At 42.2% G+C, this 25,362-nt stretch overlaps 1 protein-coding gene across 4 annotated transcripts in view; it reads right to left on the bottom strand.

The window, feature by feature from the left end:
- ELMO1 (engulfment and cell motility 1) overlaps positions 1 to 18,482 on the bottom strand; it is a 312,440-nt gene extending 293,958 nt beyond the window's left edge. Inside the window, exons 1-2 of one of the 4 annotated variants that reach the window (XM_075493469.1) lie at positions 18,314 to 18,482; positions 16,807 to 16,878 (exon numbers count right to left, since the gene is read on the bottom strand). The gene's annotated coding sequence lies outside the window, so the exon portion shown is untranslated. Of the gene's footprint in view, positions 1 to 16,806; positions 16,879 to 17,423; positions 17,678 to 17,725; positions 17,802 to 18,001; positions 18,284 to 18,313 lie in introns of those variants that run through there. The other 3 variants (XM_075493466.1, XM_075493468.1, XM_075493467.1) reach the window with 3 other exon arrangements.
- Positions 18,483 to 25,362: the final 6,880 nt, after the last annotated feature.

Raw genomic sequence — 25,362 nt, 5'->3', positions numbered from 1 at the left:
TAAGCCAAAAAGAAAGTATTTAGAAGGACAAAAAAATCTTGCAGCCCTTTATGAACTGTCATGTACTGCAGACAGGAAAATCTCTTTCATTAGTGCGTTCCACATTATGAGTGTCTTTAGTAAGCAGAGCAGTCGAGGATGCCGCAATAGCTGTGTTCCATTAGCTTAGCATAGCAGAGTATAGGATGTAAAGGGAAAAGACAGTAGCTGAAAATAATTGCATTAAATTAGCATTAACCCGCAAACCCAGAAGAGGCATATAATATTCAGGACTGCTACAGAAGCGGTAACTCAGAATTAATGTCTGTAAAAGATGAATAATCCTGCTCTGACTAGGATTCAAAATCCTAAAGGAAGAAAGTTCACCTCAAATAGTGTTCCCCGGGCAGGGGGAGAAAGAAAGGAAAGCATGGCCTAGTTAAAGATATCAGTAGGTAGGAACACAAACTGTAAAATGATGTGGTTCCCAAAGGACTAACATTTTTTATGGTTTATATACACACATTCCCACACATTCCTTCTCAAAAAGGACTTTGAAAATAAATCTGATTTTAAGAACCGTAAATGAAATAGACATGTGAGAATTTAAACACTTAGGGCAGAAAAGACCAAAACCTCAGAGACTAGAGCAAAAAAGGCAGCCAGGACTGGAGTGGACTGAAAAACACAGCCAGCAGTGACAGCTATAATTCAATCCGTGGATGTACTTTACAACAGTCCATGAGTCTTGATGCCACAAGGGCTTAGAAAAGAACAGTATCACCAAAAAAAGGTACTTAATAAATCTAACTATTAGAACGGATAGACACATGAAAAACTCAAGGGAGCGTGCTTCCCTCAAAATGAAGAGAGAATTTATGCTAAGCATAGGGATGGGAACTAATTATCTAAAAAATTTAAAAGATGCTGAGTTACAGCACCTGTTCATCTGTGAACAGGTACTAGAACTAAGCAATGGTACTACTGGCCAGGAAGAATAACAAAACTCCCAAGTTCTTTCTCCCAGTTCCAGCTGGAAATAAAACAGCCTGGTCAGGCCCTTGGCTAGCTGCAGGTCAAAAGGAAGAACTAAGCCGCCAGCTGAGGTCTGAGGAAAGCCATGGCAGAAGCTACTATCAGACCAGCTCTAAGATGACTTCACCAGACCTGGTGCTCGTTAGCCACTGGCCATCTGAATTTACATGGCTCCTCCAATTGGAGGTAAGTAATAAATTTTACCTAATGAGCAAGCCAGCATTTGGAAACAATTAACATCTTATTTTCCTTAACCATCATGTTCAGGGAAGTTTGTACTTCCCTTCTGCATCCCTGTAGAATTTAAAATATTTATGAAGAGACAAAAAATAATCTGTGGACTTTACAGTTACAGCAAAACTAACTAGCATGGGTTTGTGCTTTAGGATGTTTTTAAGCTCCAAAAGATTCCCTACCAAACACATAAAATTAATTTGTAATCCATCCTAACCGGGCAGTAAAAAGTTTCTTTTAGTTGAGCTCCCCAGTAAAGCAAGATTTTAACACTCATCTGTATTTGTCTACCATCTGCACAGCACTACCCATATGGACACACAGTACATTTTTTTATGTTTTGTTAAGTCTCCTTCGTTAGCGGTATTACAGCCCAATTCTGCTCTTTCATTGTATGATCAGCATAGGACTGCCTAAAAGTGAGTAAAATATAGGTGCTTCACTGAAGTTTTGAAGTTTTTATGTTTAAAGTAAGTGCTCCCAAATATTTTTATTTAAACACTTTGATGAAAATGTTAGAGCAGCCTGAATCTCACTTATCTAGAAGACCCTTTGTAACTACTCTGACGGTGAGGCTTTGTGTACAGTAGAATCACACCCTACATGTTTCAGAGTAGAAATCAGGTATGTTATGAGATGGCAATCTGTTTTTAGCACAAGTTTCAGCTTTCAGGCCTTTCATTTCATTTTTCCTTAGAAAAGTGAGAGACTCCTTTTCTCATACATTTGTCTAACCAAGCAAAGCAAACAGCCTCCCTGTGAGCAGCAGGGCTAAGGCAAACCCATCTGAATCCCCGGTGCAGGTTTCCAGCTGTTTAATAAGGCACACACCAGAGGCTTTCCCTTACAGTTTCTGCTCCATCCAGTTTCCTACTTTCACAAAACCTGTCTGAACTTTGCATCTTTGGGACGTGTATTGCTCTGCGGACTTGGCTTGAATCAGCTGACAATTTAAAGGTTACCGTAGAGGGGAAAGGGGAAAAGAGACACAGATCCCATACATACAAGCAACAGAATCTGTTGCTGTTTCTAAGGGTACCGAGCTAAAAATTGAGAAGGGGGGGGGGGGGTGACCCAACTTTTGAAATAGGAGCCCTTTTTGCTCTCCACACCTAATACAACATTTTGCCAGTAGAAATCCACCCTAAAGCTTTGGCTTACAAATGCTGGAAACATCAAGTAACAAAGACAATTACACCTGAGGTTCTCTTTTATACGAGATTTCAGTTAATACTTCCATTTCATTACACAAGATCTCCTTCCAGTCCCAGCGAAACATGGCATTTTTGATCAACCTTATAATTACTGTACTTTCCAAATATATATCCAAAGTTAAACAACTCTGTAGCTGTTGCTGTTCATTCTTACATTTCCATCAGTTATTTGCATAGTCATTCCTGCTCTGATTTAATCTTTCCTTTCATGATTGCCTAAGTCTACATAGAAAATGAGAACAGTAAATCAAACTAAGCGCTTGGCAGGCAAGTATTGGTGAGATCACAGCAAGATCCTGGAATAGCACAGGCCCTCTCATATGGAAAAGGCGCGTGGAGTTCCCATGCAGTTTCAGTAACCATCATCTGACCCAATGAGCAATACTGAGACGGACACAGCCCTCCGTGGAAACCAGCTGTTGACGGGTGAACACCCAGGGAGGTGACAGAATTGGCAACCAAAGCTTCACAACTAATGTGTCACATTATGCGATTGAGCCATATTATTGTATTAACAAAACCAGCACAGACCAGAGCTTTTTAATCTAATCACATGATGGAGCTCAGAGGTAAAAAGTGAGAAGTGGGGGTACAGAGCCCTTATTAAAAGGTAAGCTTGAATACACAGACGGTTTCGTTTCTCCAATTTTCAGTTCTCTGACTAGAAAAATAAGAGGTTTTATGGGTAGAAAAATAAGGTATTGTTTAGGAAAGGTGTACTTGGCCCAAGCAGAATGACAAAAGAATTACTTAAAATGCATTTGTGATTCATCGTGGTTCAATAACTTCTCATGAATGCTAATGTGTTTTAGAGAGATAGAAAGGCTTGTGCAGGTGTGACAGAAATGATGAGTCAGTTATTAGTAAGCTGCTGGCTTCACTAGCAGCCATGCTGCTGAAGCTGTACACTACGTAAAGGGCCTGCCAGTAACTCTCCACGCACTGCTTATATTTAGAACCGCCAGAATAGTCAAGACAACAAATTATATCTGCAAACACCGATTTCTTTCTCCTCATTTTGCCTGCCTCCATGGCAAAATCTGTAGTTAAAGCAAAATGCTACGTACTTAAGTCAGTGTGGCTCCTCTTCAGGAGCAAGTGTAAGGAAAGAATCTAAGTTAATCCAAAAGCCCCTGAACTAATGTAAACAGTAACTCACTGCCTTTCTTCTCCAAGACCTTCTAAGAAGGTGCTTATTTCATGGATCTATCTACATGGACCAGCACAGGCAAGCTGGTTTAAATTTAAACTTCATCTTGCTTTAGTGTAACTACTCCCTCCATCAGTAGCTTTACAGCAAGCAATAAAACTTTATTCTCTTTTAACACTCTGGAGAACCACTCATTTTCACAGGTCTTGCACAACATTTAGAGAAAATTTTCAAACGTTTTGCCTACTACCCTGATACCCAGCATCCTCTTCTAACGCAGAAGTCAGAACAGCACGAAGGGCTGTTTAATTTCATTCATTTTCAGCTTTCAAGAAAATATACTATTATCCCTTAATTGCAAATTATGATCAATCCTTAAAAGGGGACCCTCCAACAGATACTTAGGAAACAAAAGCCAACACCCAACATTTTCTAAGAGCAACAATACAATCCAAGCGACCATGCTCCAACAGCTGCAAGCCAACGGTGTGCCTACAGCACCGAGGAGCAGTCTGGCTTTGGCTCCGTGCCTCACTGCACACCCGAGACACCCAACTGCTGCAGCATAATGCTCATCCTTACTATGAGACAGTCATTACAATTTTTATAGCATAGTGGATTTCTGAAATGAATAGCAAATAATCCACTAGTGGCTTAATTTATTAGCTACACAAAATTCTCGGGGTCAAAGGTCAGTGAAATGAGATGAAAACCATTAATGCAGCGGACTTCAGACTCTTTTGATAAAGAACTCAGCCATATGTCTGTGTTGTTTAGCCAACCACAGTTCCCATTAAATTTGCAGGAACTCAGTTTCCATCTACAGTTTAATGGCTAATTTCTTAACATTCACAACCATTAAAAAAATAAGCAAAGAACCTACTGCCCTACTGTGCTGTCATACTGTGTGCTTGCACACAGGTACACGTGTACGTGTACATGTAAAAGCCAAATATTTTGATTAAAAGAATGCTTCCGGGATGCAAATTACAATCTCTTGTCTCCTAAATAGCAAAAATCTTCATAGGAAGACCTTCCAAGCTGTTTAGAAAGTAGCTATTGTCAGAAGCTGCATATGACGGGTGCTTCCCACTCAGCTGATCTGACCCATGCATTTATTTTCTCCATCATTATTCATGCCTGCACTGCAAAAAAGATTATGACCCACCTCTGTCTTGGTTTGTGCAGAATCAACAGGATTACTTACAAAAAACAAAACTTAAGCATGTATCTCATTGTAATTTAATGGGAATAAGAATCCTTCCTGTCTTCACACCTAGCCACCCACCTTAAAAGACCCAGAATAATCTAGGATTGGCCTTAAAAGCTCAAGAGCTTTCTAGCTCAAGAGCTGCCTTACTCCCACTGCAGCCTTATGGTAGACAACCCATAATGCTGTCTGCTGAGGACTGAAACAGGCTCTGCAACAGCAGACAGAAAGGAGGGGGGAGAAAGCCCAGAGTGATGGTTCTGAGAGAACAGCCGTACAGTTTGTACGGCTCCTGACCTGCAGGACAATCCAAATTGCAACAGGGCTTCATCATCCACCCCAGAGGATGCAAAGGCCGTTTATGAACACGTTATGGTGCGGCCTTGTCAACAGCTAAAAATTTTGCACTCAGTTGGACAATATATTATATAAAAATAAGCATGCATTAAAGCTGTGGAGGAGTGAGGTGTTGCTGAGGAATACTTACCTGATGAATGTGCCATTATATATCACTCTTCCATTCTTCAGAGTCAGTTACACTACAGCCCAGCAATATTCAAGCTCAATTCCCATACCCCTGACAGACTAAGCTTGTGTGGCTGAGTCAGGGGGCAAAACCCAAATACATAATTATGTATCGCATAGATTTAAATTACTAAACTAAAACACTAGGGATCACCAATTCCCTGTTCCAGGCTTATCTTGGAAAAAAGACTATGCCTAAATAAACTTAACAATGCCCTACCCTCCCCTTTTTGGGCTGGCCACCGCTTTTCCCTTCTGCTTGTTTTATATCTCTTTTTTCCTCCTTCATTTAACCTTATTCTACCATCGTCCAAAGTTTCAAGGAACATGAACATTTTTTCAGCCTTTTCTTTGTGATGCCAAGTTCTGCCTTTTGCTACCAGTCTTGGTATCTCGGCTCACCCTGCCTAAACTATACTCCATTCTTTCAAGAGCAGCATTTTCTGTTGATAGTGCCAGAGGCCAGGAAGGCTCCTGGCAGTACAGCTCCAACAAAGAGCCGAAAACTGAACAATCTCTTTTTTTGTGAGAGGAGATAAGGAAGTCCAAGACATGTTTTTTAAAAGGAGAATAAAAAGAAAAATGCCGCTGGCATTGGCAGTTTTTAAATAAAAGCACATAAATTTTCCCTTCCAAAGGGGCAGGTAGCATACAACGGCTTTCACCAGCAATGAGCACCTGCTCCTCCTACCTACATAAAAATGCTCTGCAGAAAAGAAGGAAAAGACATTACATTGTGGATCTCGGATACCCACACACATAAATAACACTCCAGTAATTCTACCCTGTTTCTGCAAAAGCAAATGGTGAGGCCAAATGTTACAAATTTCTGCTGGTTCTTCCCAAGACAGTCTTCCTCTTCTTTTGACAATTGGACAAGGCAAGCCATTGACAACTGCAGAAAGACGCGGAAATAGTTTAAAAGAATTACTGCAGAAAGACACATTATTTTATACAAATGTTTCAGCAACCCAGTCTCATTGTGTACAAGGGTAATGATGGGGACACTGCTGCTCCTAAGACATAGTTGCTCTACTAATACAAAATCAGAGAAGGTCCTTCTCTTCCTAAATAAAATTATTCTGCTTCAGTAGCATACCAGTGAGAAAGAAGCAGACAATTTCTTCCCTTATGGTATCCGAATTGTTCTGCAAATAGCAAAAGTCTTTGCAATTATCACATGTATCACCCTCAACTTTCACTGATTTCCTGAATTCCTCAATGGGACCAGAAGTAGGTGAAAACCAGCGTTAGACCTTAGAAAGGAAAAAGTAACTTTCAATATTTTAACAGCCTGCATCAATTTCTCATACAATTCAAGGAAGGCGCCTTCCTTTCTTTGAACTCATTTTTTCATTCCACACTGTTAAGTGCTGAACTGTGAACCCATGGGCTGATTCCCTGCACAAAGAGGCTACACACTGGTCACAACTGAAGAGTCAACATTTACAGCACTGTGTATATGAGATAATTCTCTTTCTTCCTCTTCTAAAGGCCAAACTCTCTAGTGGCTTAACACCACTGGACTGAATGGTGTTATGTCAGCAGGAAGAACTGGGTTATGCCAGCAGTTCAAGATTATTTGGTTAACATTTTTATTGGAAATATTATGGCAAATTATTACCAGCTTTCATTGTATGAGACCAAGATAACCACCTGCACAGCTCTCTCCATTAAGCTAACAAGAAGTTACAGATTAAGTTCTTCTTTCACAAAATAAACTCAGATTTTTTTTCAGTTCTAAGTGTAGATACCCAGATATGAAATCAGTATGAATATAAAACAGAGACTTATGGAGAATGCCAAGAATTAGTATTTTTCAACTAAATCATATTGCTACTTAGCGATTTTCATCTATGGACAACCTTTAGTAACACACAGTAACTACTGCCCAAGAGACAGCACTGTTGCCTATAGAATTACTGGAACAATCAACTCTCTCTCAGTGAGGAAACACAGAGCAGATGGTCCTTCCCTTCATGAAATCTAGATGTTTCCAGAGAGCCTCTCAGTACACTCCTTTAAGAGGTTGTGTCAATGGTTCAGTAACACTTTAAAACCACCTTTGTCCACATCTGTTGACAAAGTGCCTTCTAAAAAAGCCCCTCTTTTCTTTGACTTCGTGTTCATGAGGCTTTGTGCCAGCACCAGATTAAGAAATGAAAAAAAACAATAGCAGATATCTCAAACTGAATCCAACCATCAAACACTTTTTTCTTTGCCTTCAGCATATACTAAAAGAGTTCCCGAATTTCTACCTATGGTTGATATGTAGATTTTTTTTCAACACAAATACTGGACAGTCTGACCTAAACAGAGCTTCCCTGAGCTCCTCCCAGCGTTTGATGGGAGCTCCTCTACCATCCAACGAGCTCCTCTACGATGATTTGGTAGATTGAGCAGTTAATTCTGCCTCTACCCGAAAAGAATTGATCATAGATCTTCTCTGCCCAGTTAGGCTGAATCAGCCCACCAAGGCACTACAGCTACAGCAGTAACTTCATATTACAATCTGAAGAACAGTAGGAGAGAACAAGAGTTCCCACTGCTGATGCATACAGCCCATGCTTTCTCTAGGGAAGGCAAATCCCCAGCTTTTACTCAGAAAACAGCTTGCAAATACATCCCTTTATGCCTGCATTCTGCCTACTATCTACCCTTGTATTTTTAACTTAACTTTGAGAAGATGCTCAGAACAATCTCCAAGTATTCTAACCGCTTCAGGTTATCTATATCAATACAGAACAAACCCATGCCTTGCTCCCACTTGTAACTTCTCCATAGAACAGGTAAAGATCAAGTATCCATGCTGACCGTACGAGACTTACCTGCCTCTTTCAGTAAATACTGTGGATTAAAGATCTTGCTGCAGCTCTCACAAGCTAATGGTACTACAACTGATTACTCTTTTTCAGTGGTATTACTTTTGTCAAAACAATAGATCCAGATTAATTTTTTAAAAAGATACTTTTCTCCCAAGGCTTCTCTTTAAGTACTGCCTCTTGTCTCATTTAGTATGCATATGAAATGACAACACACATGGACTACCATGCTTAAAACACACAACTCTTTTTCCCTTTGGCTAATACTGATAATGCAGTTAATTACATGCATAGCGGTAATTATACATGCATAACTAATGGCTGGATATCTCAACACAGATGAAGCTGCTGAAACAGACTGGGATGAAGAAGCTAGAAGATGCAGAAAAAATTTTATCTGCCCTTCTAACTGGGGTTATGCCTACTACTTCTTATCAGAATTTGTACTTACGTGGCACACCCGAATTCTCCTCTCCTTCCTGTGGGAACACTGCTAGTGTTGAAACACTGGAGAGCAGCTGTCCTGAGGACGCACTCACTCAGGGCACGAGTCTTTACATGATGCAAAGCCTGAAAGCAAAGACTGAAACTACATCCTTCCAATGTCCAACCAGTGACTTACAATGTCTCTTCCATCACATTAAAACTACATAGCTGCACCATGTAATTCCATTACAGTTACATATCACAGAAACAGAACCTGTAGCAGAACACACTGGGCCTGCCCAGTTACCATCTGAATTCAAGTGCAGGACATCCGTGGTCCAAAAACTGCACTGACTCAGGCTTACCATTTCCAAATGAAATTAAAACTACTGGTTTCCTAAATGACTCCAAATTGCTTGCCTGAGAGGCTACCTCGCTCTTCAATCCATATCCACAGCTGGAGCCTCTTTGTTACAGAGGAGACAGCTACCGACAGGACATTCTCTAAAGGGGGCCCTCCACTCTGAATTTCAATAGATCAAGAGAGAAAAGCCTCAAGACAGGAAAGCAAGGCTTATCCCCTTAGTCAAGCTTATGGGGACCAGTGAACACAGCAAGAACAATTAGTTGGAAACAAAGGACCTGCGGGTTGACTTAGGTCTGATTTTCTAGTCTAGTTTGGTGGTTCTCTATTCACCGATTTAGGGGAGGGAAGTCTTGACTGCTTGCTCTCCTCTTTTTTCCCTTATCTCATCATTCCTTTAATTACAGAAAAGTAGCCCATAGGCCAGCACAGTTGCTTTTTCAACCTTCATATATTAATTATAGAAAATTAATTCAAAGCTAAAAGCCTCACCATTTATAGACTGAGGTGAATAATTTTCCAAAATTTATGCAATTTGGAACATAACAAAAAAATCGTGCAACATACTGTTTTAATTTGAATTCACATCCACAATTCAGTGGTGGTGGTGTGTTTTGATCCCTCTGGCATATGGGCCAGGAAACCAATTTAAAATTCCAGTGCAAATAGCCCAAGACCATTTTATTTATGTGTTTGTTTTAAAAGAGAACTTGAATTCCAACTTGGATTTAAAATTATGCAGATTATTTTCTTCCCGTCTCCCTATGCACACGTCTCTCCTTTACCATAATGTGTTTTCTGACTCATTTGCAGCTGCAGGGGATGAAGTCTTTGAAACCTCTGCCTTCCAGAAAACCATCCCATCCCAGCACAATGCTACCGACTCTTGTTGTTACACAAGCACACTCTTCCAACAAGCTAACTTCCTAAGGCAACTGAAAGAAAAAAAAATGGATTCTTTTTGGCAGGTCAAAAAATAAAAACCCAGGTCATTGCTTATTAGAAGAGTTTATGAAAGGTGCTGTGCACATTACATCCTAAGGCTAACCCAAGAAATATAGACTGAAATCACCAGCATTTTATATGGAGGGAAGAACAGACGTAGAAATTTCAATAGGTCAAGTCCAAATATGAGAGAGAAGAAAGCCAGGACAGAGAAGGGCTCACAGCAGCACAAGGCAGAAGAGATGATTTTTCCCTTTCCAAATTTGATATGCTGCTTTCCACAATTGCAGTTCTGTAAAAATTTCACTTTTGGCTACAAAATATGAAAATTAGTCTTTTCCAAAATGACGGCATAAACTGACCTACTTCTAGCATTAGTTACAATTTTAAAAAAACAAACCTGGTATTTTTGTTCAGGATGTGGGCCATTTTTCATGCCCTTTTCTTCCTTTTCTGGAACTGGCACTAGCTGTCAAATCTTTAATTACTTGCCATAGATATGGTTAAAATTACATTAAGTGGTCCAAAGTGGGAAAGACCTTACATTTTCTTCCAGCTTTGTAGGCTTTTTGGTTGGTCCGGTCTTTTTTCCCTTTTACAATCTTCTGAGCAGTTAACAACCACCACCCCAAATGTTCTGTCTTTTGCTCTCCAATGGAAGTTCTCATTTGTCAAGTCTTCTGCTTTTTTTCAGGCAAAGAAGATTAAGCACAACAAGAAACTTGTATGCATATCTATAGGAGAAGATTATAGTCCTACATAAAGGATAGCTCAGAATTAGACCCCACATCTAGACCTGAATTTTGTGAGTTTGGTGAGCAGAAGAGATGTCAGAGTATGTGTGAAGAGGGACAGTTGGAGGTGGGGTGAAAAGGTCGATAGGAGGAATGTACTTGAACCACTGGGGGTAGAGCTTCAACAGATGAGTGCCCTGGTGCTTGAAGGGGGGCGGGGGGAGAAAACTTGGCGGGGGGGGGGGGGGGGGGGGGGGGGGGAAGACAAACACCAATACTCCAGCATTTTAAAAGCCTAGTGACCAAAAAGTATACCAGATAGCCTTTCCAGAATGCAAGGACCAGTACTTACATTTGGGGAACTTTTTTTTTTTTTTTGAGTTGGTTTGGCTCAGTGTTATTGAAAAAGTTTGTCCAAAAGTCCATGCACCAAGCCAACACTTACCAAGTTTCAATTTCCAGCTGAAGCCACAACCATTGGTATGAAAACTAATGTGCAATTGTGTTCCAGAAAGCAAAGCAATGGAAAAGACTGTATTGGAATGTAAAAAATACATGCACCGGCACTAAGAAAAAATTGTATTATACAACTGAATACATGCACTGGCACTAAGAGTACAAATTGTATTATACCAACCTGTGTCATAGCCATTTTTCTCTTCTTATAATTAGAGAAGAAAGGTGCAAATCAACTTTATTATCTGGCCAGAGGGTATTATGTGAACACTTATAAATTCCTCATCGCCCTACCTCAATAGATTACCATCTCTCTTAAAATATGAAGCAGCTATTTAAAGAGTCACCCCCACTATGGTCACTCCAGCAAGATTCAACAAAGTATACAGCAGATTGCCAGTCTAGCCAGACAAAAGCCTGAACTGCTCACGTGAGGTATCTTTGCCAAGACCCACATATCCCTTACAGTTCTGCTGGACTATATGATACATGTACGTTGGCTGAAGAGAAAGAAAAATAGGCAAGTAATATTTTCACTTCGGCTACAAATTCAACCACCAGAATTCATGCATGTACTAAGAATATATGAATAGTTAGCTAAGACACTTCTATATCTATGGAAGAAAGTTTTAAAACAACGGCATTTATGGAAGTTTATTGAAATATAGGCTTTGCTAAATTCTTTCCATCACTTCAAAGCATAGCAAAAATTGTTTTAACTACATTTTTTAAAAAATTAAAAATCATTCTCCTATTTTCACAACATTTATACATCTCCTGTTACTACATAAAAGACCAAGTCAGCATCAGAAGAAACAGATATGGGCTCCAAGTCAGCAAACAAATACATGAAGTATACTCTTTACTTACAGCATGTGCACCATCACACGGACTACATGCTTAATTTTACAGAAGTTTCTAACAGACTAAATTAGGAGCCCTGACTCTTCCCATTCTTACTATCAAGCTGACAATGAACTAGAAGAAAAACACCTCTGAACAGCACCAGCCCTCTAGTCCCAGGAACCGTACATAAAATTTCAGCTGAAGGAGGAAGGCTGACATGCTGACAGCATTATTTGAGCCCGCTGTCATACCTTGCATATCCCTCCTTTTGTCTAACTTCAAAATGTTGGATGTATTTGATCTACAGGTTGTCCGCTTCATACATGAAGGAAAAAAAGGTCCACATGAAGCATTTTGTCCATGTTCATGCACACTCTCCAATTTGCAAAAAGCTATGGGAAATTAGATCATCTTCAAGCAAACATTCTCTGCTGTATCAAAGAATAGGAGTTTAAAGCCATAGAATCCCAGAAGCTGAAGTTCTCTTAGAAGCAGTGACCCATCCTCACTTTCAGTTGAAGCAAGCTCAACAAAAACAAAAAAGCTAGATTATCATATATGTATTCATGTAGCTGATAAAAAATTACTCAGTCCCTGATGACACAATATTTCAGAGACAGTTTTACACTTCATATGCCCCCCATAAATTAGGACTGTACAATAAACACTTTGAGTTAGAGACTTTGAAAGAACATAGGAGGTGATATGCACTTCAGTTCACAGCTTTTCTTGCAGATCTTAAATAAAATTATTTAGTTGAGTAATAACCTAAGGGATGCCTGGGGAAGAATTTAAGGACTGGACAAAGTTAGTGAAACCATGAGAGCTGGGATAAATAAATACATCAGAGACCAAAGAATAAAATACCAAGGCAGAGGTGGCAAACATGCAAGAAGAAATTATGAGGAGAGTTTAACTTTGAGAAATAAAAAACAGAATGAAAGCAGAAGCAAAAGACAAGAAAACATACACAGCTAGGACACAGCTAATATTTTGTAATAAATCTGTTTGGGAACAATTTGTTTTCTTATCCCCGCCCCCCCCCAGCCTCTTTACTGAAGATGCTGTTTCACAAACACTTTAAATCAACCAAAAGGGGAAATCTTTTCCCTCAGCACTGACTGGTATTTCTGACTCTCTCCCTTGCACTAGTGCTAGCTCCTGTGGAGTTTTGAAGTGTTATTTTACTGTAAATAGAGCACACCAGAAGCATCAGTAAATAGACTTATGTCCTCAAAAGCAGTACGAATAGGTCGCTTATCACATTTGCATAACATCTTCAGGTAGTATATTCAGCTTCCTAAAGAACTCCAAAGACTGCTCACTAGAAGTGTACCAAAGTGAGTTCATTCATACATAAGCTAAAACACTTTCCTAAGGGGCCTCCTACCAGCAGTGGCTTCCAGTCTTCTTCATAGTGAGACTGACTGCTGAACAGAAAAATGGCCTGTCCATCACTTCCACTCTCTCACAACTAACTTCCCCCTCCTCGCAGCCACTGAAAACAAATCTAGTACAGTCAAATCAAATACTCACAATGGGAACCTGCCATTTGGAGAAATATATCAACGCATTTTCAAGTGTTTGCAAACAAGCACCATGTGAATCGCTGTTCACCTTGCTCTTAAGTGCAAGCATGCGCTTTACAATCCAATCCACTTAGCAGCTTGAGAAATCAGTAGCTCACTGATGGGTACCACACATGTGGCACCTGCCACTTAGTGTCTGCCCATAACACAGAAGTTTACCTCTGTCAGATCTGAAATGGAGAGAAGGGGAAACACATTAGCTATCCCCTGTGGCATAGACTTCTCATTAATATTCCTCTTAAATGTTAACAGTTATCAGAAAACAGAGGAAACTAGCAGAAAGGTTGTGACGTTATCCTGCAGTCTCTCTTTTGTGTCTCACAACACTTGCAATAATGAAAGATCACACCACAAAACCAAATCCTTGCAAATAGCTTGAAGAAAAAATGCTGATTGAAAGACAGCTTCACAATTTTGTGATTATTCTTCCATTCATCTCTGTAACACCATATGTATGCAGTTTATTCTATGTTAAGTGTCACATATATATTATCACCTCTTACGATCTGTACTATCAAATGCCTGCCAACATACTGGCTTCTGCCAATTGCTTTTAGTTTCTTTTTCTCTCCTTTTTCCAGTGTTATATTTGGAGAGAGGGGAAAAAAGAAAAGGGAAAAAAAAAAAAAGGTGACTGACTCAAGCAGAAGGAAAATTATCCGAAATCCTTTAAACAGTTGCTCTGTTAAATTGACACAAGTTTAACAACGTGTACTTGGCACGTTCCTCTTGCCACGAATACAAGAATCTTTTTCAAAAAAACTCATTCAAAGCAGGGAAATCTTTTAAAGATACAGCACAGACCTTACTGAATGGTGGTTTGATGGCCGTTACAAAGCCATTTCTAGTCACAAGTGTTCAAACCACAAAGACTTCATAACCGTAAAACCTCTTTTTGAAATCTCCTTTTTAATAGGATAATGACTGAATAGGGAGGCAAACCCAACCAACTCATTCTCCCTCAAAGTTGTACCTTCAGGACAGTACAGGGATACGGCAGAGGAAAAGTCTACTAGACCCAGGCATAACTGTGCAGAGAAATAAACCCGAAGAAACAACAGTACTTTTGCTTGCTCCAAGGGCATATGATGTTTTCTAGTCTCCAGGATTCCCAAAATCCCATCACCTTCTACAAACATTTTTTTTAATACAAGGAGATACTGCACAGCCGCACCACAGCATCACAAAGAGACCTCCTAAACTTTAGAGAGATCACTTACTTCGAGGAAACTGAAAATCAAGTGATAGCAGAGTCACAACTCAAGAGGAAAATTGTACTTGATGGCCTCATCTAAGGCCCAAGCAAATCCTTATCTGAGAATCACAGAATTAGAAATGTTGTGGGTGGCAATATATCAAAAAAAGAAGCCTGTCATCGGAACAGGAGGACGCTGCATGCTAGTGTGCAGGTGCACTGGCAGAAATCTACGGAAACTTTTTCCTAGTCACAGGTAAATCTATAGACATTAGCCTCTCACTCCATCACATAGTGAACCCATCTAGAGTATCAAAAGAAGAAAGCCACACATCTGACGTGTGAACACGGGAGCTCTGCTCTCCATGTATCAACATGGAAAACATGAGATCATAGTCCAACACCACTTTGTAGGCTGGACACTGTGAGAAAGCACATCAATGAGCCCAAACCTTAAAATCAAAGGGACCTCTACTAGGTAGAAAAAACAAAGAGCGGAAGGAAGGGTGGAGCACGTTACTCTTGATCTGCAATTCTCTGCAGAACAGCACTGCTGTCAGGAAGTACAATGCACACAGCAGTGTTTCAGTAAGTTGCACCTTTATGTGGCATAATAAGCTTTTTTTGTGAATACTGAGGTGAACGGCCATTAAAAAAAAAAAACAAAAACACTTCATAGGACAATGTATACAATGTGTTGCACCTGAACACTGAGGAAACAGAAGTCCTTGCTTTTAAAAAACACACACGGTCAGGTTATATAAAAGGACTACTGAACTGCAGATACTTTGGGTGACCACATAAGACTGCTACAGAATAAGTAGGTAAGAATTTTTCCTATCCCCTCATCAAAATGCATCTGAATTGTACACCTATTAAGTTTTTCCTGGCATATGGAGAATATAAGGAAAAATATCAAAACGGTAAGTATAGAAACCAGTTCTCTCCCCCACCCAATCCCCCCATTCTTCATTAAAAAAAAATTCCTCAGACAATGACACTCATAGCAAAGGTGCAAGCTACAGAGAAGACAAGCATGTTGTACTGCATAATGAGTTTCAAACAGATTACAAAAAGAGACCAAAAAAAAGTCAACTACCCCTATGCAACCTCCCCAGCACAAATAAACTGGGAATCAGGTACACCTCTAGACTAGTCAAATCACACACTCGGATCCACAGACTGCACTGACATTTCACATCATGTTGATGTTTTAGCCATATTAATCTTTATTTTCTCTGACTGGTGAGTTTTTAAAAGTTGCTGCAGTACTTTTAACAGCTTTATGACACGTGTGTTAATGGATATTTTCCTAACAGTACACAAGAGGGACTTTTACCAGCAAACTGTCACCACTGTTCTTCCCCCTTCTTATCTAGTTACCGGTCATCAGATTATATCCCTACCACTTACTTATACAACTCCAAAAAAAACCAGGGGGGTGGAAATCAGAGAAAGAAAACCTTCAAAGAAAGCAAACTTGCAGCTCAACCTGGAAGAACTTTATGCAAACTCAAATATATTTTTCTTTACTGTGTAATATTCTGCGTAAGTCACTCAATCAAGCAGGAATGACATGGAAAGAATGGGACTAATGCGAACAATGAACGATCCATAAATGTCTACAAGATTACATAACTGAGGATGAGACGACATGCGTGTGTGTGTGCATTTGGGGGAAAGGAGGAGAAAGAGCTAAGGGGAAGAGGAGGAAACAACGTCCTCAGTCACAGATACAAGACTCTGCACAGTTCTTACTCAATTTCCCCCTCTACCCAAAAGATAAATATTTTAACCGGGGGCGATCAGGCGGCTGAGGGAAAAAAGCAAAAGAAAAGGCATTTGCTTATGAATATACTTCAAAACATCCCTTGCTGAAATTGCACCGTAACTGCTGTATCATGAAATACAGCTCACAGGCAACCATGTTTATAATAAAGCAATTAACACACGGTACATTTCCTGCACTATTATTATCATTGGCGCTCTCAATGTGTTTGTTGCACATTTTGAGCCCTGGCAGGTTAAGAGGTATTCTTATAAAGTTAACAACAAAACATTGCTGATTTGAAATGTACTCACTGTTATTTTTTCAGGAACTCCTATATTTACTTTATACCATTCTCGGGGGAGAGCTGGACAGTTGTATTAGTTCTGCAAGGAAAAGATATTCAAAATAAACTTTTTAAAGGCTTCGAGCCAAGAAACTTTTAAAACTCCACTTTTTGGACCCGATACCCACTTGCTTTATACAAGGCTGCACACCGTAGCTTTGCATAATCACCACCCACGTTTCAGAACAACCCTTTCATCTGAAATTCATCAGCGGTTTGATCACTTCTATGCGCACAAACTTAGGAAGAGACACACACGCCCCCACCCCACCAAAAGCTCTTGGAGGCCAGGTCGAGGGGGAGGCATGCCCTCGGAGGAGGCGGCTGGGTACCAACGCCAAGCCAAGAGCCTGCCTGCCCGCGGGGATGCACTTGCTCGAAAGTTGAGCTCTCTCCTCCCGAGCGGCGCCCGCGGCGGTGCGGACACTTGCTGCGGGCGGGCGGAGCCTCCACGCGAGCCTGACCCCGCGCGTTAACCCACGCGCGACCTGCCGAGGCCGGTGCCCCGAAAACCGCCCGCCTTCCCCGCCACCGCGAAGCGACGCGCCGGTCCCGCGGGGCAGGCGAGGCCCCGCCGCCACTCACCCCCCGGCGCCCGGAGGTGCGCGGCCCCCGCCCGCCGCCCCTCACCAGCGGCCTCCGACCACCAGGCGCAGCCGGGGGCGGGCAGGGCCGCGGGAAGGGGCTGGGGGGACGGAGCGGGAAGGAGGCGGTGGCGGAGGAGGAGGCGCCGGCGAAGTCGCGCCGGGGAGAGCCGGGCGGCTGTGGAAGGAGCGGCCGCGGGCCGGCGGAGAGGGCAGGGCGGCGGGAGGAGCCGTTATGCGAGGCGGGCCGGGTCCCCCCCCCACCGCCACCCGCAGCCACGGCCGAGGCCCCGCCGCACTGACATGCACGAGGCTGCGCTTCCTCTTCCTCACAGCAACGGCGGCCGCTCCCTCCGGCCGCCCCCCGCCCGGCACCTCCCCCTGTGGGGGACCGGCTGCCGGCACCCGCCGCGGGCAGGTGCGGGGCTCGCCGGCCGCCTGCCCCGTCCCGTCCCTCCTCCCCGGCAGCCCCCGGCGCTCCCCTTCACCGCCCGGCCAGCGCCGCAGCCCGCCCCGGCCACCCGCCCCGCCGCCGCCGCCGCTGCCTCTTCCCCCCCGCCGGCCCCGAGGCTCGCCTACCTCCCCGGGCGGGCAGCGCCGCCCCCGCCCCGCGGCGCAGAGCGGGGCTGGCGGAGCCGCTTGGCCGCCCTCCGCCGCCAGAGCCGGGCTCCGCGCCGCCACCTCGCTGCGCTGCGCTGCCCCCGGCGCTATCCCATCCCGGGGCTCGCAGAGGCACTCGGCGGCTCCCCGCCGCCGCTCCCACTTCCTCTTCCTTCCTCCTGCTGGCCGGGCCGCGACGTGCAGCGCCGGGCCGGCCGCCGCCGAGGGGGTCCCGCGGCTCGGCAGCACCTGCGGGCGGGGGGCGACACCCGCCCTCCCCGCCGCCTCTACCTGCTGCTGCGCCGCCCGGGCGCGCCTCTTCCCCCGCGCCGTGCGGCTGATGTCGCTCCTCCTGCAGTTTCTGATGAGGGATCTGGGGCTTCCTCGTTGCCTTTGGAATAACTAGGTACTTTGGGTTGTTGCTTTTCCTCCAGAGAGGAACCGCCGCTGGGCAGCCTCACAGCTGATATTTCCCCTCGGAAGCGAGCGAGCCGCCGGGGGAGCCCAGCCGAGCGCGGGACGCTCCGCTCCGCGCCCCGGGTCGGGCCCGGCCGGGAGAGGGCGGCAGCGCCCGCGCTCCGCACCGGCCCTGCCGCCTGCGGGTACCGGCTGCCGCCCTGGCCGGCGTTTCGAGCATCCTCGAGGCCCTTTAAAGCCGGTGCGAGATGAGTGCCTAACTCGTGGCTTTTGCTCGCTGGACAAGTAAAATACCAGATCTCTGCTTTTTGTTCGCAGCCCCCCTAAAAGAAAATCAGTCAGTAAGCGGGGTTTTTTAAGTGCCTTAACTCGCAGCTACTGTATGGACTACACGCAATATGTGACACTACGAGCCATCAAATCGTATCTTCTAATACTGCAGATAGCGAGGTCTTTTTTTTTTCCCAAAGTCCTGTGCATTTCACTGCAACTCTGATAAGAACTGACAGCGTAGCCATGAAGCCTTGCTGTGGTACAGCAACTTTTATTGCCCGGTATAACAAAATCTACTCTTTGTGAACTATCACCTGATACATGAAGGCCAAAACTTGCAAAATTACTGGCTCTAATCTTGCAAATAATTACATATGAGAGTATCTTTATGCAGGTTAATAATTCCCAGTGATTTCTTATAAAAGCACTCTCCTGCAACACCCAGGTCCTCAGACCACAATAATGCTGTTACGCATCAGCTGACATTTATGAGGCTCATTGCCCTGAAAGTACCACAGCCACTAGCTAGGATTTTATACCTAGCAGAATTGCTGGGGGCTTTCCAGAAGAGGAAGCAGCACTTGATTCTTCCCTTAGGCTGTAATGCACTGTGTCAGTGATAATGCTAGATCTGAGCAAATACACCCGTGTGAGGCAATAAATGGCATGACTCACCTGAGTCACACATTACTGTATTTATAGGACTAAAGTGCAGCCTCTACCAAATGACAGGGGCTAAGAGTGCACCTCAGAAACATGGAAGCTCCTTTTCACACATGCAGAAATAGAGGGCAAGTGCCTGCCTGCTCGCCCTTTCTCCAGCATCTCGCAGGTTGGTGCATGGCATGGGTGACAGCAGTGAGAACCAGGGGCGCTGGGGCAGGAAACATCACGGTTCTGCCTAACAGTCTGAAACTTCTCCGTGGCAGAAATTCCCCGCCATCAAGGAACGTTTCTTTAAAGCCACTGAGTTTTAGGACCTCCTCAAATGGTAAAATCCATGGAGAAGCTGGACTTAGCACATTGAACTGGAATGTGTTGGTTCCTGTGGTGTTCAGTATGCATTTTAAAGCACCTTTTCATACTGCTTTATTAAGGTAGAACTCCAAAACTGAAAATGCGAGGTGCATATGTAATATAATTATTATTATATACACTGAAAACACTTATGAAACCATCCCAAGAGTTTCTTACGGCTACACAGAGTTTATTGAAAGAGGGACAATATCAACACCAAGTAAATGGCTGTTCAGTTTGCATTTGAACCGTTCCTGTAATACTGAGACTTCTTTCTGTATGCTTTTCCTGGATTTTGATGCTTGAAATGAAAGCAAAATGTGTTTACAACTTAGAAAAGGGCATTGTAAATATAACATAAGATGTGCAAGAAAGTTTTGTTTGCCTCATTTTCCACTATTAGCTCAGGACCAGTTTCCCAGTATGCTTACATGGGGGGCTGGCTTTGTGAAGATAAACACACACATATATATGGTGGTAGGAAAGATGTTTGGAAGAATATTAAGAATGAACAGTACTTTAAAAGCAAAATTTTGTTCACCATGTTTTTACTTTTTTCTCAGGCTCAGCAATGAAAATCATTAAAATTTATTTCAGCTGTATATTACCACAATAGTTGGATTTTAAGCAGTGCAGGAGAATGTTTATTTAACAATCCTGTTGTTACACAATTGAGAAGAAAATGTGTGAAAAAAATTGTACTAGCTTGTGGGGACAAATTTAAGCATACCATTCTATTGCACCGTTCAAGAGAGGGAGCAAACTAGAAACTGGAGAGCATATTCCAGTGAAGCCTTCTGTTTATCCATATCCAATATCCATAGTATTGCATCTATTGCACCAATAGTAGGATTATTTTTGTTCTCCAAAAGCCCAGGGAACCTTTACTCGGAATACATATGTCCAGAAGTGCTTGGCTGCTATGGCCATTTACTCATTTATTTCGTAGTAGTCCCTTTTACGGTGTCTGCTACCAAAGCGCGTGCTATCTTTACAACTGATGCTTTTACAACTGATACTGGAGTTGTTCTTATGATGTAGGCATGTTTGCTAAATAATTCTAGCAAGCCAGAAGAGGGAGCGCAGGAACAGAAAACACCAAGAATTAAGTGTTTTAATTTGTGTGGCTATTTCAGCTGCAACCTTAAACAAAAAAAAAAAAAAGAAAAAAAAAAAAGGCATTTCCAGGAAGGACTGCTGCTTGGCTCTGGTGACAACAAGGATGTTTCAGGATAGTCTAGTAGGTGCTAATCACCTGTTGAAACCTGGCCTGTAGAAATCTCAACTTGACTGTCCCACAACTGTAGAAAGTATCAAAGCCATTAATCACTTTTGACAGTGAAAATCTTAGATCCTGAGATGAAAGAGCTCCTGACAATTTTTGAAGAAGTTGAGTTTTGTCATGGTACTTCTGGCCAAAACCTTCCTGAGGCACAGATTATGCAAGACAGCCTTTGTTACACTCACTAGCAAAGATGGTTGGATTTTACTGTGCTTATAGGCTTTATGAATGGCCTTTAATAATATCAGTATTTTAATTGTATATACGTAGTTACCTACAGAATCTTGTTTGTAACCATTAAAGCACACCAGGATGCCAGCTCTGATATAGAAACAAAATACAGGATTATTATTGCATTTTGACTTTCTAGAAGTCACAGATAAATTTTTCTTTATTTTGACAATGCTTGCTATCTATTGTGTTCGAATTAAAACATTTTGTCTGCGAATACATGCATGCATGTGCATGTATAATCTATGAGATACTTTTAAATAGGTACTGAAGATCTGTCCTAAATTCACGAACAATGACATCAATAAAAATGGACTGTATCAGAAACTTCAAGCTCATTTTTCTAAGCTGCAGTATGCTTGTGGATCTCGGTACTCCATTCTCTAAGTTATGGTTGTCAGTTTGCTTTTATAGACTTACATATGTATGAATTTTATATTCATATATACATTTCTATGAACATTTGGTGAGGGATGATTAAGAAGGTCAATATGATGTAAGGACGATTATGACTCAGCTTTAGTATACCTATTCAGACTGTAAATCTGCTGCTGTATATGCATTTGTATATAACATATGTGGAGAAAATGATGACCTTTGCAGAATAGCCAGCTTAATGAAGAAATAAATAAATCTCATGTAAGACATGTTTTAATTAACCTACAGACAACCCCATTCTAAAAAGTAGTTTAGGTCTGTTTATGGACTCATTTTCATCTTCTCTGGACATAGATTTACAATAAAATAAATTGTTAAAAGTTAAGGTTGTGAAATTATAATATTTATGATCATCACACCAGTTATGAAATCCAAGCATGAACAAGCAGGAGAATGAAGAGGTCAGGAATGGCTCTCAGTTTTCATGCCATTAACCTATTGTGTTTCTACAAAGAACAACACATCTCTACAAACTGTTTTTACTGCCATTTACTTGTTCTTCTATATTTTAGCTTGCTTATGAAGGACCTCTTCAGGAGTTCATGAACAATAAGATCTAGAAGTTATTTCATCACAGTCTGCTGCTGTTTGAAGAACAAAAAATTGGGAAGAGCTAGAAAAGTTAAAAAAAAAAAAAAAAACCAATTTAATACTGAAGTTCTGCAAGCTCTGAACTTCAGAGGAGCTTCTCTCCTGTTGCAGTGAAAACAATTAATCACTGGAGCTGCCCAATGGTTGTCATCAGTTGGTCCTGACCAGAAAAGTTTAAATCAAACCAGGCATTTTGCTGAGACATTGGTGCAAGCTAAATCTCACTTTTATAACTTCAAGCAGGAATTCAAGAGGGTCCTCCGATCTGCAATATGTAGCGAATACAGTGCTATTTCCCAGCTTCATGTAAGCCCTAGTAATTCTCACTGACTTTGATACAAAGTTCTGCACATCTATTTGAATAACAAGGAACCTGGGCAGTTCTCACCATGTTCAGTCTTGAATCTGTGGCAGAATAATTTACCAGAGAGGAAAGCTTACCACAGCATTACCACCAAGAGTAAGCGTGGTTTTCACCCTCCATTCCCAGGACTTAATTCACCCCTCATGGAAATGAGCAGAAATCGCTCTTTTGGTAGAAACAGCATTGGATCACCCTCAAATAATGAACAAAAGTGGTTGGTGCTTGACCTAGGGAATGGGAAGTTGATTATCAATCATCTCAGGGTACAGACCATGACGTCCAGGTGTGCAGCTAAACAAGAGAAGATGGCCAACACCGACATGAAACAGGGCAGGCTCCCAGCCCCTGCCAGCTGCCGGCTGTGTGTGCGTGCGATTGCTGGCCGGGCTTGCCCCCCTCGCTCTGTGTAACACCAGCGGTTTATCAACGATGACTGTGAAGAGAGTTTAGCAGAGACAACAAGAGAACTTGATTTCTTCGCAGCTCCAAGTTCAGATGCCTGGCTGAAAGAAGAGGCACTAAAAGAAGTCCTTGGAGAAGGCACGAGAGGAATTTTAATCACCTTTCCAAGCCATAACAGAGTTGTTTGCTGCATGCCATGTTTTCTTCTCCACCACACAGTGACGTTCCCTGTATTTGCCATCAGATTAACACTTTATGATACGACCTCCTACTTGTTTCAGCCACATTTAAGGATCAATACCCTTTCTACTCATTTTAGCCTTTGTTTTGTTTCCCTCCTCTTGAAAGGATAGAGCCGGGCAGTCAGGGAATTGGGACTCCTGAGTTTTGACTCAACTGTGAGCCCGTAATCCACCATACAGCTGTGGGTGAACTGTATCAGCTTTGGGAATTCATTTCCTACCCTGTCTCTTTCTTTTCTTTCCTTTTGTTCTGTTGTTGGGTTTTTTTGGTTGTTGTTTACTTTTTGTTTGTTTTTTAACCTTGTCAGTTTACGCTATAAGTTGTCCAAGACAGATTTCTTTTTCCTCTGTGTATTTGTAGATAACAAATACATTTCAGCTCCAATTTCATTTGAGGTCTCCCGATACAACTGCGGCACAGTTATTATTAATAATCCTAGCCTTGTGAAGAAACTTGCTGCATTTTGATTGAGGTTTCTACTTCTTTACCCAGTCTGCTATCCTGTTTGATTTGTAGGTAATAACATTACTGGCCAGTGCACAAACCATAAAGAACTTAAACAAGAAAAGCCCCAAAACTTAGGGGCTGCTCACTCCTTCAACAGGCTGCAAATCTTCTTTAACATTCACCCATTTTCTAGTCACCTTGTGTTCTATACAGATTAATATTTGATAAAAGCAGCCTATTATCAATTTAGCAGCTGTGTTGTATGTGCAGTTGAGGTTTGAAGAGTCCTAAGCCACGTTGCATACTACTACGGCTCTTTAATATTAAAGACCAGTTCCATCTTTTCTGGGCAGCAGCAGTGATATTTATATTGCAATAGGCTACAGAGGCTTCAACTAGGAAGAAAGCTAAACACTGCCCAAACTCACGGTAAATGCCATCCTTTCTCCAAAACACAGAGTTGAACACGTAGGGAAAACAAGCAGGTACAGAGAAAGTCATAGAAGTAGCACAACATCTGTCTCCAGCAACAGCACGGCATGATTCACTACCAATCAAGGTCAAACCCTCCTGTCCCAAGTCGCAGCACGACAAATACTGCTGCACTAGCAAACCCGCCCTAGGACTTGCTCACAAGTCTCTTGACAGATTTGTGGCTTTCTTGCTGGAAATAACAGACTGTTCTGTCTATCATCCATTTTAATCCTTTCATAATATTAATCGATCAACAGTAACTGCTGGCAGCAAAGTAGCAATACAGAGTACGAGCTCACTGCTCGGAGGTATGCTGGATGCCCACTTTCCTAATGAGTTGATTAACTTCAAATGCTTCACTGAATGAATCCACACAAGCAAGTGGCACTCCAGCAGCTGCAAAAGCGGCACAAATGCACTTGCGAATGCATTTCAGCATTTGCACTTGGCCTTTCCCCCTTCTGCATTTATTATTCCATTATTATGGAAAGTCACTTTGCCTATAAAATATTTTGCCCCGCTGTCTCGTTTAATTTTGCATATTTCTTGAGGAGTGTAATGCTCACGGCTGAAAACGACTGTCCCTGCCAAAAAAATTCATGAGGCTGCAGAGTTGGTTATAAAGAACTGTTTGAAACATCCTAACCTTTGAACACACATTCCTTAGATAGCACAGTATCCTAAATAACATTCATTTAGAACAAACATACACAAAAATTGGGCTGCAATTTTCAAAACAACCCACTGCAATGTACCTAAATCTTCAGAGAAATTGAAAGGCCTTAAATACTATGTTTTATTCACATCATTGCTGGACCATGTGCTGATTTACGGGAACTCTGAAAAGCTGAGGCAAAGGTCTTGTAGGTAACATCCTGTCCTATTATAACCCGATGGAGGTGATTCACCATTCTCACACCTCCGTGTTTTAAAGAGTTTCTCTTACGTACTTAACATCATCCATTTTTCATGCCTCCGTTTGGTTTTTCCCTTTTGCCATTCTCCTTTTATCCAATAGCTGAAAGGACTGTCTGCTTCTTTATGTCGAAGCCTTGAAGTTATAGCCTTCATATATATTTTTCATTGCTAACATATTGGGGTCACTGCATCACATTTCTCCTGCTTACCGTTTTTAAGGTTTTCACCTGTTCTCAACGATCC

The sequence above is a fragment of the Mycteria americana genome, chromosome 2, assembly GCF_035582795.1.
Source record: "Mycteria americana isolate JAX WOST 10 ecotype Jacksonville Zoo and Gardens chromosome 2, USCA_MyAme_1.0, whole genome shotgun sequence".
Taxonomy (NCBI): Eukaryota; Metazoa; Chordata; class Aves; order Ciconiiformes; family Ciconiidae; genus Mycteria; species Mycteria americana.
Note: the sequence above shows the minus strand (reverse complement) of the source record. Positions and strands in the feature narration are given on the sequence as shown.